The sequence below is a fragment of the Scyliorhinus torazame genome, chromosome 14 (genome assembly GCF_047496885.1).
Source record: "Scyliorhinus torazame isolate Kashiwa2021f chromosome 14, sScyTor2.1, whole genome shotgun sequence".
In the NCBI taxonomy this organism is placed as follows: Eukaryota; Metazoa; Chordata; class Chondrichthyes; order Carcharhiniformes; family Scyliorhinidae; genus Scyliorhinus; species Scyliorhinus torazame.
The window spans coordinates 197,891,384-197,902,767 of NC_092720.1; the positions used below are offsets into that span (position 1 = coordinate 197,891,384).

At 52.5% G+C, this 11,384-nt stretch overlaps 1 pseudogene; it reads left to right on the forward strand.

The window, feature by feature from the left end:
- Positions 1–10,956: 10,956 nt before the first annotated feature.
- LOC140390907 (U1 spliceosomal RNA) lies at positions 10,957–11,104 on the forward strand (annotated as a pseudogene).
- Positions 11,105–11,384: the final 280 nt, after the last annotated feature.

Here is an 11,384-nt window from a genome sequence, read left to right on the forward strand (position 1 = left end):
CTCACCAACAGTGGGGCCAGCAAGTCCACATTTTCTATAAAATTCCACCGGGAACCCATCTGGTCCCGGGGCCTTCCCTGCCTGCATGTTCCCCAGCCCCTTGGTAACCTCGTCCACCCCAATTGGTGCCCCCAGGCCTTCCACCTCCTGCTCCTCCACCCTCGGGAACCTTAGTTGGTCCAGAAACTGCTGCATCCCCTCTTTTCCCTCCGGGGGTTGGGACCTATAAAGTCTTTCGTAAAAGGTCTTAAACACCTCGTTTATCTTCCCTGCTTTCCGTAGCTCCCTTTTCGTCTCTAATTCCCCCTATCTCCCTCGCCGCTGTCCTCTTTCGCAGCTGATGGGCCAACAGGCGACTAGCCTTTTCCCCATATTCATATCTCATCCCCTGTGCCATCCTCCACAGCACCTCCGCCCTCCTGGTGGTCAGAAGATTGAACTCCGTCTGGAGTCGTCGTCTCTCCCTGTACAGTCCCTCCTCCGGGGTCTCCGCATATTCTTTGTCCACCCTTAAGATCTCCCCCAGTAATCTTTCCCTTTCCTTGGCCTCTGTTCTCCCTTTGTGGGCCCTGATGGAGATCAGCTCTCCTCTGACCACCGCCTTTAGTGCTTCCCATACCACTCCCACTCGGACCTCCCGTCGTCATTGGCCTCCAGGTATCTCTCGATACATCCCTGAACCCTTCCACAGACTCCCTCATCCGCCAACAATCCCACATCTAATTACCAGAGTGCATGCTGCTCCCTCTCCTCTCCTAGTTCCAGGTCCACCCAATGTGGGGCATGATCCGAGATAGCTATGGCTGAATACTCAGTTTCTTCCACCCTCGAGATCAATGGCCTTCCCAAAACAAAAAAATCTATCCGGGAGTACACCTTATGAACATGGGGGAAGAAGAAGGAGAACTCCCTGGCCTTCGGTCTAACAAATCGCCATGGATCCACTCCCCGCATTTGGTCCATAAACCCCTTAAGCACCTTGGCCGCTGCCGGCCTTCTTCCGGTCTTAGATCTGGATCTATCTAACCCTGGGTCCAGCATGGTGGACCCCCCCCATTATCAAGTTTCCTACCTCCATGTCCGGTATACGTCCCAGCATCCGCTTCATGAATCCCGCATCATCCCAATTCGGGGCATACATGTTAACCAACACGACCTCCATTCCCTCCAGCCTGCCACTCACCATCACATATCTGCCTCCACTATCTGCTACAATGCTCCTTGCTTCGAATGATACCCGTTTCCCCACCAGTATGGCCACCCTCTATTCTTTGCATCCAGCCCTGAATGGAACACCTGTCCCACCCATCCTTTCCTTAGCCTAACTTGGTCCACCACCTTCAGGTGCGTCTCCTGGAGCATAGCCATGTCTGCCCTCAGTCCTTTCAAGGGCGTGAATACTCGGGCCCTTTTAATCGGTCCATTTAGGCCTCTCACGTTCCACGTGATCAGCCGCACTGGGGGGCTACCTGCCCCCTTCCCGTGTCGACTAGCCATCACCCTCTCTAGGCCAGTCCCACGTCCCGATTCCGCGCTCCCACTCGTTCCCCAGGTGGCGCATTCCAGCCCCGACCACCCTTTCTTTAGCCAGTTACTCTTTGATTTCCGCAGCAGCAACCCAGTTATCCTCCCCCGCCCCCCCCCCCCCCCCCCCCCCCCCCACCAGATCCCCGTGATTGCTCCCCCCATATTACTTCTGCAAGTCAGCTGACTTCAACTGACCCCGGCTTCTCCCGCTCACTCCCTGACCCCCCATGTGGGGAACTCCCATCTACCTTGCGCCTATCTTCCCGCCATCACCTTTCTGGCGCGGGAACTTCCCCTCTGACCACCGCCTTCAGTGCCTCCCAGACCTCTCCCACCTGAACCTCTCCATCGTTAATCTCAAGGTACCTTTCGATACATCCCCTCACCCTTATACACACCCCCTCATCCGCCAACAGTCCCATATCTAATCTCCTGAGTGGGTGCCGTTCCATTTCCCCTCCTACTACCAGATCTACCCAATGGTCCGAGATGGCTATGGCCGAATACTCCGTCCCTGTCACCTTCGGGATCAGTGCCCTTCCCAGGACAAAGGAGTCTATCCGAGAATACACCTTGTGGACATGGGAGAAGAAGGAAAACTCCCTGCTCCTGGGCCTAGTGAATCTCCAGGGGTCTACTCCTCCCATCTGCTCCATGAAGTCCTTAAGCACCTTGGCCGCTGCCGGTCCTAGACCTGGACTGGTCCAGTCCTGGATCCTGCACCGTATTGAAATCTTCCCCCCCATTACCAACTTTCCCGCCTCCAGGTCCGGGATATGCCCCAGCACAGAATCATCATAGAATTTACAGTGCAGAAGGAGGCCATTCGGCCCATCGAGTCTGCACCGGCTCTTGGAAAGAGCACCCTACCCAAGGTCCACACCCCCACACTATCCCCATAACCCAGCAACCCCACCCAACACTAAGGGCAATTTTGGACACCAAGGGCAATTTATCATGGCCAATCCACCTAACCTGCACATCTTTGGACTGTGGGAGGAAACCGGAGCACCCGGAGGAAACCCACGTGCACACGGGGAGAACGTGCAGACTCTGCACAGACAGTGACCCAAGCCGGAATCGAACCTGGGACCCTGGAGCTGTGAAGCAATTGTGCTATCCACTATGCTACCGTGCTGCCTTCATATGCTTCATGAAGTTTGCATCATCCCAGTTCGGGGCATATACGTTCACCAGAACCACCGCTTCCCCTTGTAATCTGCCACTCACCATCACGTATCTACCCCCACTGTCCGCTACTATGGTCCTCGCCTCAAACACTACCCGTTTCCCCACTAATATAGCCACCCCTCTATTTTTCGCATCCAAACCCGAATGACATACCTGTCCCACCCATCCTTTACGTAATCTGACCTGATCTGCCAGTTTCAGGTGCGTCTCCTGTAGCATGACCACATCTGCTGGGTGGGGGGGGGGGGGAAAGAAGGGGGGGGGAAGGCGGGGGGGGGGGGGGGGGACTGTTGTATGGGTGAGGTGTGTGACGTTTGGGCTGAGGGGGGGGAATGTTTATTTTACCATGTTGATGTCATTGTTTTTGTTACTGTCATAAAAATTTTCAAATACCTTAATAAAATATTATTTAAAAAAAAAAAGAAAAAGACCCATTTATTCCATCTTTTTACTTTCTGACTGCTAACCAGTTTTTTTTTATCCGTCATGAGACACCACCTGTAATCCCATGTGCTTTAAACTTTACATATTAATCTGCTATGTGAGACCATGTTGAAAGCCTTCTGAAAGTCTAAATAAACCACATTCACCGATTCTCTCTGGTCAACACTACTGGTCACATCTTCAAAGAATTCTACTAGATTTGTCAAGCATGCTTTCCCTTTTGTAAATCCTTGCTGACTTTGTCTGATTGCACCACTGCTTTCCAAATGCTGTGCTATGAAATCCTTGATAATGGACTCCAGCAACTTTCCTCCTACTGACGTTAGGCTCACTGGTCTATAGTTCCCTGTTTTCTCTCTCCGTCCCTTTTTGAATTCGCTCCCCTCCAATCTGTAGGAACCATTTCAGAGTACAAAAGTTTGGAAAATGACCACCAATGGATCTACCATTTCTGGGGCCACTTCCTCAAATACTCTGGGATGAAGATTATCAGGCCTTGGGGATTTGTCAATCCCATTCATTTCCCCAAAACCATTTCTTTAATCCTACTAATTTCCTTCAAAGTTCCTCACTAAAACTTATGCTTCTCAGAACTTCCAGTACATTGTTCATGCCTTCCTTGCCCTTCTTTGGGCAGCACGGTAGCATAGCGGTTAGCGCAATTGCTTCACAGCTCCAGGGTCCCAGGTTCGATTCCCGGCTGGGTCACTGCCTGTGCGGAGTCTGCACGTTCTCCCCCTGTGTGCGTGGGTTTCCTCCGGGTGCTCCGGTTTCCTCCCACAGTCCAAAGATGTGCAGGTTAGGTGGATTGGCCATGTTAAATTGCCCTTAGTGTCCAAAATTGCCCTTAGTGTTGGGTGGGGTTACTGGGTTATGGGGATAGGGTGGTGTGGGCTTGGGTAGGGTGCTCTTTCCTAAGAGCCGGTGCAGACTCGATGGGCCGAATGGCCTCCTTCTGCACTGTGAATCCTATGAATCTATGACAGAGCAAAGTACGAATTGAGTTCGTCAGCTATTTCTTTGTTCCATGTGCCTCTTTACATACTTATAGAAACTTTCACAGTCAGCTTTAGTTAATAATGTTGAAGAATCAACATTTGCAGCATTTTAGGGGGTGGCACGGGTTACAGTGGTTAGCACTGCTGCATACGGCACTGAGGACAGGGAAGGAAATAAAGCACGCCGAGATCATCAACCTCTGGTGGATGGGAACAGCAATATGACCAACGGACACCAAACGCCCGACATTAAAGATAAGGTCACAGACCCAACTCCAGAAATTAACAAGCAGCAACCACCCAGGTGAAAACCGGCCTGCAACCCCAACACTCACTGAATGGCACGACGGATGCCAGGGCTACACTATGCCGCCCCCCCCCCCCCCCAATGCATCCCCGTCGAGTTCGCGGGCCCAGTGCGGACCAGGACAGCTTTCTCAGCCCTGCAACTGTGCAACAGTTTGCGAGCACCACCGGCATGCTGGGGAACATTCAACAGCTGGAACACCCAACTGCATAGACTCTGGACTCAGACTGGTAAATCTACCTTTTTAAAATGGGGTTTAAAATTGCATCTATTTTTTAAAAAATATATGTTTTATTAAAGTTTTCAAACACAATTTTTCCTCCTTACAAATCAACAAAAACGGTAACATGATAACTAATAGATAACATTGTTTAAATAAAATAGTGGACTAACAAAATAACACAATAGTGCTCTTTCCCCCCCCCCCCCCCGCCTCTCCACCCCATCTTGAACAAAAACAATCCCCCCCCCCCCCTCCCTCTCCAGGGCTGCTGCTGCTGGCTATCTATTTTCCCCCCTAACATTCCGCTGGATAGTCGAGGAACGGTTGCCACCACCTGGAGAACCCCTGAGCCGATCCCCTCAGCGCAAACTTCATCCGCTCCAGTTTTATGAACCCTGCCATATCGTTTATCCAGGCCTCCACGCCGGGGGGGTTTCGCTTCCTTCCGCATGAGTAAAATCCTTCGCCGGGCTACCAGGGACGCAAAGGCCACAATATCGGCCTCTTTCGCCTCCTGCACTCCTGGCTCATCCGCTACCTCAAATATAGCTAACCCCCAGCTTGGCTTGACCCAGACCTTCACCACCTTCGAGCTCAGTCCCGCCACTCCCCTCCAATACACCTCCAGTGCCGGACACGCCCAAAACTTGTGTGTGGTTCGCCGGGCTTACCCCGCTCCTCCCGCATCTGTCCTCTACTCCGAAGAACCTGCTCATCCTCGCTCCCGTTATATGTGCTCTATGTAGCACATTAAATTGGATCAGGCTAAGCCTGGCACACGAGGAAAAGGAATTTACCCTGCTTAGGGCATCAGCCCACAAACTCTCCTCCCCGAGCTTTTCTTCCCTTTTTCCTTTCAGCTCTTCTACCAGCTCCTCCCCCTCTTCTCTCATCTCCTGGTATATTTCGGACACTGCCCTCCTGACTCACACCCCTGAAAGCACTCTATCCTGGCTCCCCTGTGTCGGGAGCAGCGGAAATTCCCTCACCTGTTGGCTGGTGAACGCCCTCGCCTGCATATACCTGAAGATATTCCCTGGAGGCAGCTCATACTTTTCCTCTAGCGCTCGTAAACGTCCCATCTATAAATCCGTCTCCCACTCTCCTAATTCCTGCCCGGTGCCAGCTCTGGAACCCTCCGTCCAACCTCCCTGGGGCAAACCTATGGTTGTTCCAGATCGGGGACCACACCGAGGCTCCCAACACACCCTTCTGTCACCTCCATGGCCCCCAGATACTTAATGTTGCTGCCACCACTGGGTTCGCGGTAAACCTTTTCGGGGAGAGCGGTAGTGGCACCGTCACCAGCGCTTTTAAGCTCGTTCTTTTACAGGACGCCATCTCCAGCCTTTTCCACGCCGCCCCCTCTCCCTCTATCATCCACTTATGGATCATCGCCACATTGGCGGCCCAGGAATAGTCGCCCAAATTCGGCAAAGCCAGTCCCCCTCTGTCCCTGCTACGTTGCAGGAACCCCCTCCTTACCCTCGGGGCCTTCCCTGTTCACAAAGCTCATGATGCTCCTATCTATTTTCTTGAAAAAGGCCTTAGTGATCAATATGGGGAGACATTGAAACACAAATAGGAACTTCGGGAGGACCATCATCTTCGCCTGCACTCTGCCCGCCAGTGACAGCGGCTGCATATCCCACCTTTTGAAATCCTCTTCCATTTGCTCCACCAGCCGAGTCAGATTGAGTTTGTGTAAGGTCCCCCAGCTCCTGGCTATCTGAATCCCCAGGTATCGGAAGTTTCTTTCCACTCTCCTTAGCGGCAGGCCATCTATCCCTCTACTCTGGTCCCCAGGGTGTATTACGAAAAGCTCACTCTTTCCCATGTTAAGCTTATATCCCGAGAAATCTCCAAACTCCCTCAAAATCTGCAGAACCTCTGTCATTCCCCCCCCCCCCCCCCCCCCCCCCCCCCCACCCACTGGATCCGCCACATACACCAGTAGGTCATCTGCGTAGAGTGACACTCTGTGTTCCTCTCCCCTTCTAACCACCCTCTCCATTTCCTGGAGCCGAAAATACTCCGATCTTTCTGATTTGAGACTACACTTGCCATTAGGGCCCCATAGAGAAGTTTAACCCAGCTGACACACCCCTCCCCGAACCTCCTCAGCACCTCCCATAGATACTCCCACTCTACCCTATCAAATGCCTTCTCTGCATCCATTGCCGCCACTATCTCTGCCTCCCCCTCTGCAGGGGGCATCATTATCACCCCCAATAGCCGTTGCATGTTGACATTCAATTGTCTCCCCCTTACGAAGACCCATAATCGCGCCGGCTGCAACATCCCGAACATTACTTTCTTCTTATGCAGCCCCTCCTTGGCTCAATTGAAACTCACCCTCCTTCTCGACACCTCCGCGCTCCAGTCCTGATACACTCGTATCACCGCATTCTCCCATCTGCTACTCCGTACCACCTTGGCCCAGCTCAAAACAACCTCTCTGTCATTGAAGCGGTGAAATCGCACGACCATCGCCCTTGGTGGTTCTCCAGCCTTTGGTCTCCTCGCAGTGACCCGGTGAGCCCCTTCCACTTCCAAGGGGCCCGAGGGGGCCTCAGCTCCCATTAGCGAACGTAGCATCGCGCTCGCATAGGCCCCGTCGTCAGCTCCTTCCACTCCCTTGGGGAGACCCAGGATCCGGAGGTTCTTTCTCCTTGATCTATTTTCCAGGATTTCAATTCTTTCGATGCACTTCTTATGAAGCGCCTCGTGCGTCTGCATTTTGACCGCTAGGCCCAGGATCGCGTCCTCGTTATCAGTTACCTTCTGCTCCACCACATGGAGCTCTATCTCCTGGGCCTTTGGTGTCTCTTTAAGCCCCTCGATTGCCTGTAACATCGGGGCCAGCACCTCCTTTTTTAACACCTCCACACACGGTCTTAGAAATTCTTCCTGGTCCGGTCCCCATGTCGCCTGGGCTCCCTCCGACGCCATCTTGTTTCTTTCTTTCCTCTGCCGCTGCCCTCGAGGATCCTCCATGATCTGGCCACCACCGCCGATCTTTTTCTTTCACACTGGGGGGGACTCACTGTTGCTTCACCCCACACCGGGGTTCGTCGCGAAAATTTCCCGTTGGGGCTCTCAAAGAGCCCGAAAGTCCGTCAGAGCTGGAGCCGCCGAAACGTGCGGCTTAGCTGAGCATCGCCGTAACCGGAAGTCAATTGCATTGATTAATGTGCGAAGCATTTAAGATACTTCGCGGTGTGTAGCCACACTCGGCTACTTAGCAAACGTGAAAGCCGACCCACTGTTCCTGCAGGAGTGCGGAATTCCTCACCTCAGCAACTACAGGCGCTGATGGTCCCACGGGCTATCCACCTGGTGAGGAGGAAACGACTGTCGTTCCTCAGGCCTGGGTACTCTGCTACGGGGAGGCAACTTCACCATCTCCGACGTTAAGGAGGTAGTGGGTGGACGGCCCCTTCTGGCAGACGTTAAATACACAAACGTCCCTCTCAGACTCATTAACGTGTACGCTCCGGCCATAAAGAGTGAGCGGCCGGCAGTCCTTCAGCGACTCCCGCTGCTGTTGGCCACCTCCAAGCTGGTCATCCTGGGCGGTGACTTGAACTGCATCATTGATGCGGCTGGACGATCCAGCAGAGCCAACAGCAAACTAGACGCTACGTCCAGACTCCTGATGGAAACGGTAAAAGACGCCAAGCTGCTCGACGTCTTCAGCAACCCTGCAGACGGAGCGCAGCGTAGATACGCATGGTCACGGCCAGACGGGTCTGTCCGCTCCAGGATAGACTTCTTCTTTATGTCCCGTGCTTTCACGTTCAGGTCCACCGTCGTTAAGCCGGTGTTCATCTCTGACCACTGCCTCCTACTGGCCGACTGCCACCTGCAGGAAAACCAGGGGGCGGGCAGGGGGACATGGAAGCTGAATGTAAAACTGTTGACTCCAGAGAACCTCGAGGAACTTAAACGGGATTACAAAGGTTGGAGAACCGTGAAACCCCTCTTGAGTCTCCACATCTCTGGTGGGAAGCAATCAAGGGGAACATCAAAAGGTTTTTCATCCTCAAAGGCATTCAAAAGGTGAGAGTGAGACGAGGGGCCATGTCCAGGCTCCAAAAATGTATGCAGAATTTGCTCCAGCTGCAGTCGATGGGGGTTGATGTTAAGGAGGATCTCCAAGAGGTGAAGAGCCAGCAAGCCTCACTCTACACCGCGGAGGCCTCCAAGGTTATCTTCCGTTCTAGAGTCCGCTCCGTGGAGCAGGATGAAAAGTGCTCACGCTTCTTCTTCCAAAAGGTGCACAGAGAGACCTCTGTGATCAGCAGCCTAAAGGAAGAAGATGGCTCTGTAAATTCATCGCAGTCTGACATCCTGAGGATCAGCAAATCCTTTTATGCTGGACTGTATGACCTGGAGCCAACAGATAACACTGTTTCTCAGACCTTCCTGTCGTCTATCACGGAGGTCTTGGGCGACAGCGAGCGGGAAAACCTGGACAAACCGCTAACTCTGGAAGAGCTGACAAAGGTCGTCAGGTCGTTTTGAGACGAGTAAAATCCCCGGAAGCGACGGCTTACTGGCTGAGTTGTATTCGGCTCTGTGGGACTGGATGGGCCCAGACCTGCTGGAAGTGTACGAGAGTATGCTCCTGGAAGGCAGCATGTCAGAGTCCATGAAGAAAGACATCATCACCCTCATCTACAAGCAGAAGGGGGAAAGGGAAGAAATTCGAAATTGGCGACCCATTTCACTGTTGAATGTGGATTATAAAATTCTAGCCAAGCTCATCGCCAATCGGGTCAGGTCTGCTCTGGAGTCGGTGATCCACCCTGACCAGACCTGTGCTGTAACCGGCAGGAAGATCTCTGATAGCCTCGTGCTACTCAGGGTAACGATCGCCTACGTGCAGGACAGGAGGGTGGACACCTGCCTCATCAGCCTTGACCAGGAGAAGGCTTTTGACAGAATATCGCACACCTACATGATGGATGTGCTTTCCAAAATGGGGTTTGGGGAGGGAATTCGCAATTGGATCAAACTGCTCTACACAAACATCGATAGCGCAGTCTCAATCAATGGGTGGGAATCAGAAAAGTTCCAGATCAAATCTGGAGTCAGGCAGGGCTGCCCTCTCTCCTCGGCCCTGTTTGTGTGCTGCATAGAACCTTTTGCCGAGTCCATCAGGAGGGATCCGGGTATAAGAGGAGTGACGATCCCAGGCAGTGGAGGAGTGCAAGTTAAAGCCTCCCTGTATATGGACGATGTCGCCGTCTTCTGCTCGGATCCTGCGTCTGTACGCAGGCTCTTGAATGCCTGCGACCAGTTTGAACTGGCCTCGGGAGCCAAGGTAAACCGCGGCAAGAGCGACGCCATGTTCTTTGGGAACTGGGCCGACCGGTCCTTTGTCCCTTCACTGTCAGGTCAGATTACCTGAAGGTGCTGGGGATATGGTTCGGAGCTGCTGGGCCGTGCACCAAAAACTGGGAGGAGCGCATCGCCAAGGTAAGACAGAAACTGGGCGGGTGGGAGCAACACTCCCTCTCCATTGCGGGCAAAACCCTGGTCATCAGGTGTGAGGCACTCTCGGTGTTCCTGCACGTAGAGCAGGTCTGGCCCATTACCCGACCCTACGCCACAGCAGTCACCTGGGCCATCATCAAATTCATCTGGAGATCCAAGATGGACCGTGTCCGAAGGAACACTATGTACAAACCTCTGGATAAGGGAGGGAAAAATGTCACCCACCTCCTTGTGGAATGTGCCTTTGCAAAGAAGGTCTGGAGAGAGATGCAGTGGTATTTGTCCCGAGCAGCTCTGTGACACAGGACTCTTGCTCTACGGACTGTTTCCACGGACACACACCGAGACAAACATCAACTGCTGCTGGAAGGTCATCAACTCGGTGAAAGACGCTCTTTGGTCTGCCCGAAACTTGCTGATCTTCCAGTGCAACAAGCTGTCCTCGACCGAGTGTTGCAGACTGGCACATTCCAAGGTCCAGGACTACGTGCTGAGGGACGCACTCAAGGTCTTACCAGCAAATGTACACCGAGGGGTGGGTAACAGTGTAAACCCCCCTCGGTCTGGGTCATTAACACTCCAATGTATAAAAGAAACATGACAATGGAAATGTTTAAGAAGGAATTGTTACGTAAAGAGCGATATGTGTGTAAGGTTATCAAACTTGAATGGAAGAAAGTCAAGGGAATGTGTAACTCTGATGGAAATGTACAGTCAAGACAATTCGAAATGTTCTGTAATGTTTATGATAGATTTTATGAATAAAGTATATCTTTTGGGAAAAAAAGGTTCGCCCAGGACGAGGCTAGCCCATTGCACTTCGGGTGTGCTGACGCCTGCGATGTCCCCAAATGCGGGATACTCGACTGCAAAATTTGTGGTAGTGGGGGACTGCGTTCGCGCTCTCCCCTGATTTACAAATCAAAAATAGAAACTTATTCGATTCCTGCAGAGGGAGTTGTTCCACTCAGTTTGTTTCCCTGCCAGTCAGTTAAATCATGGTGATTCGAAAACTCCACAGGTTCAGTAGACAGATACAAAATAGAAGCAGGAAGAGGCCCTTTCTGTCTGCGCTGCCACCCATTTGTTATAATCATGGCTGATCATCAAGTTCAATACTTTCATCCCACCTTCCCCCATATCCCTTTAGCCCCAAGAGGTATATCTAATTCGGTACAGTAGCACTATTGCT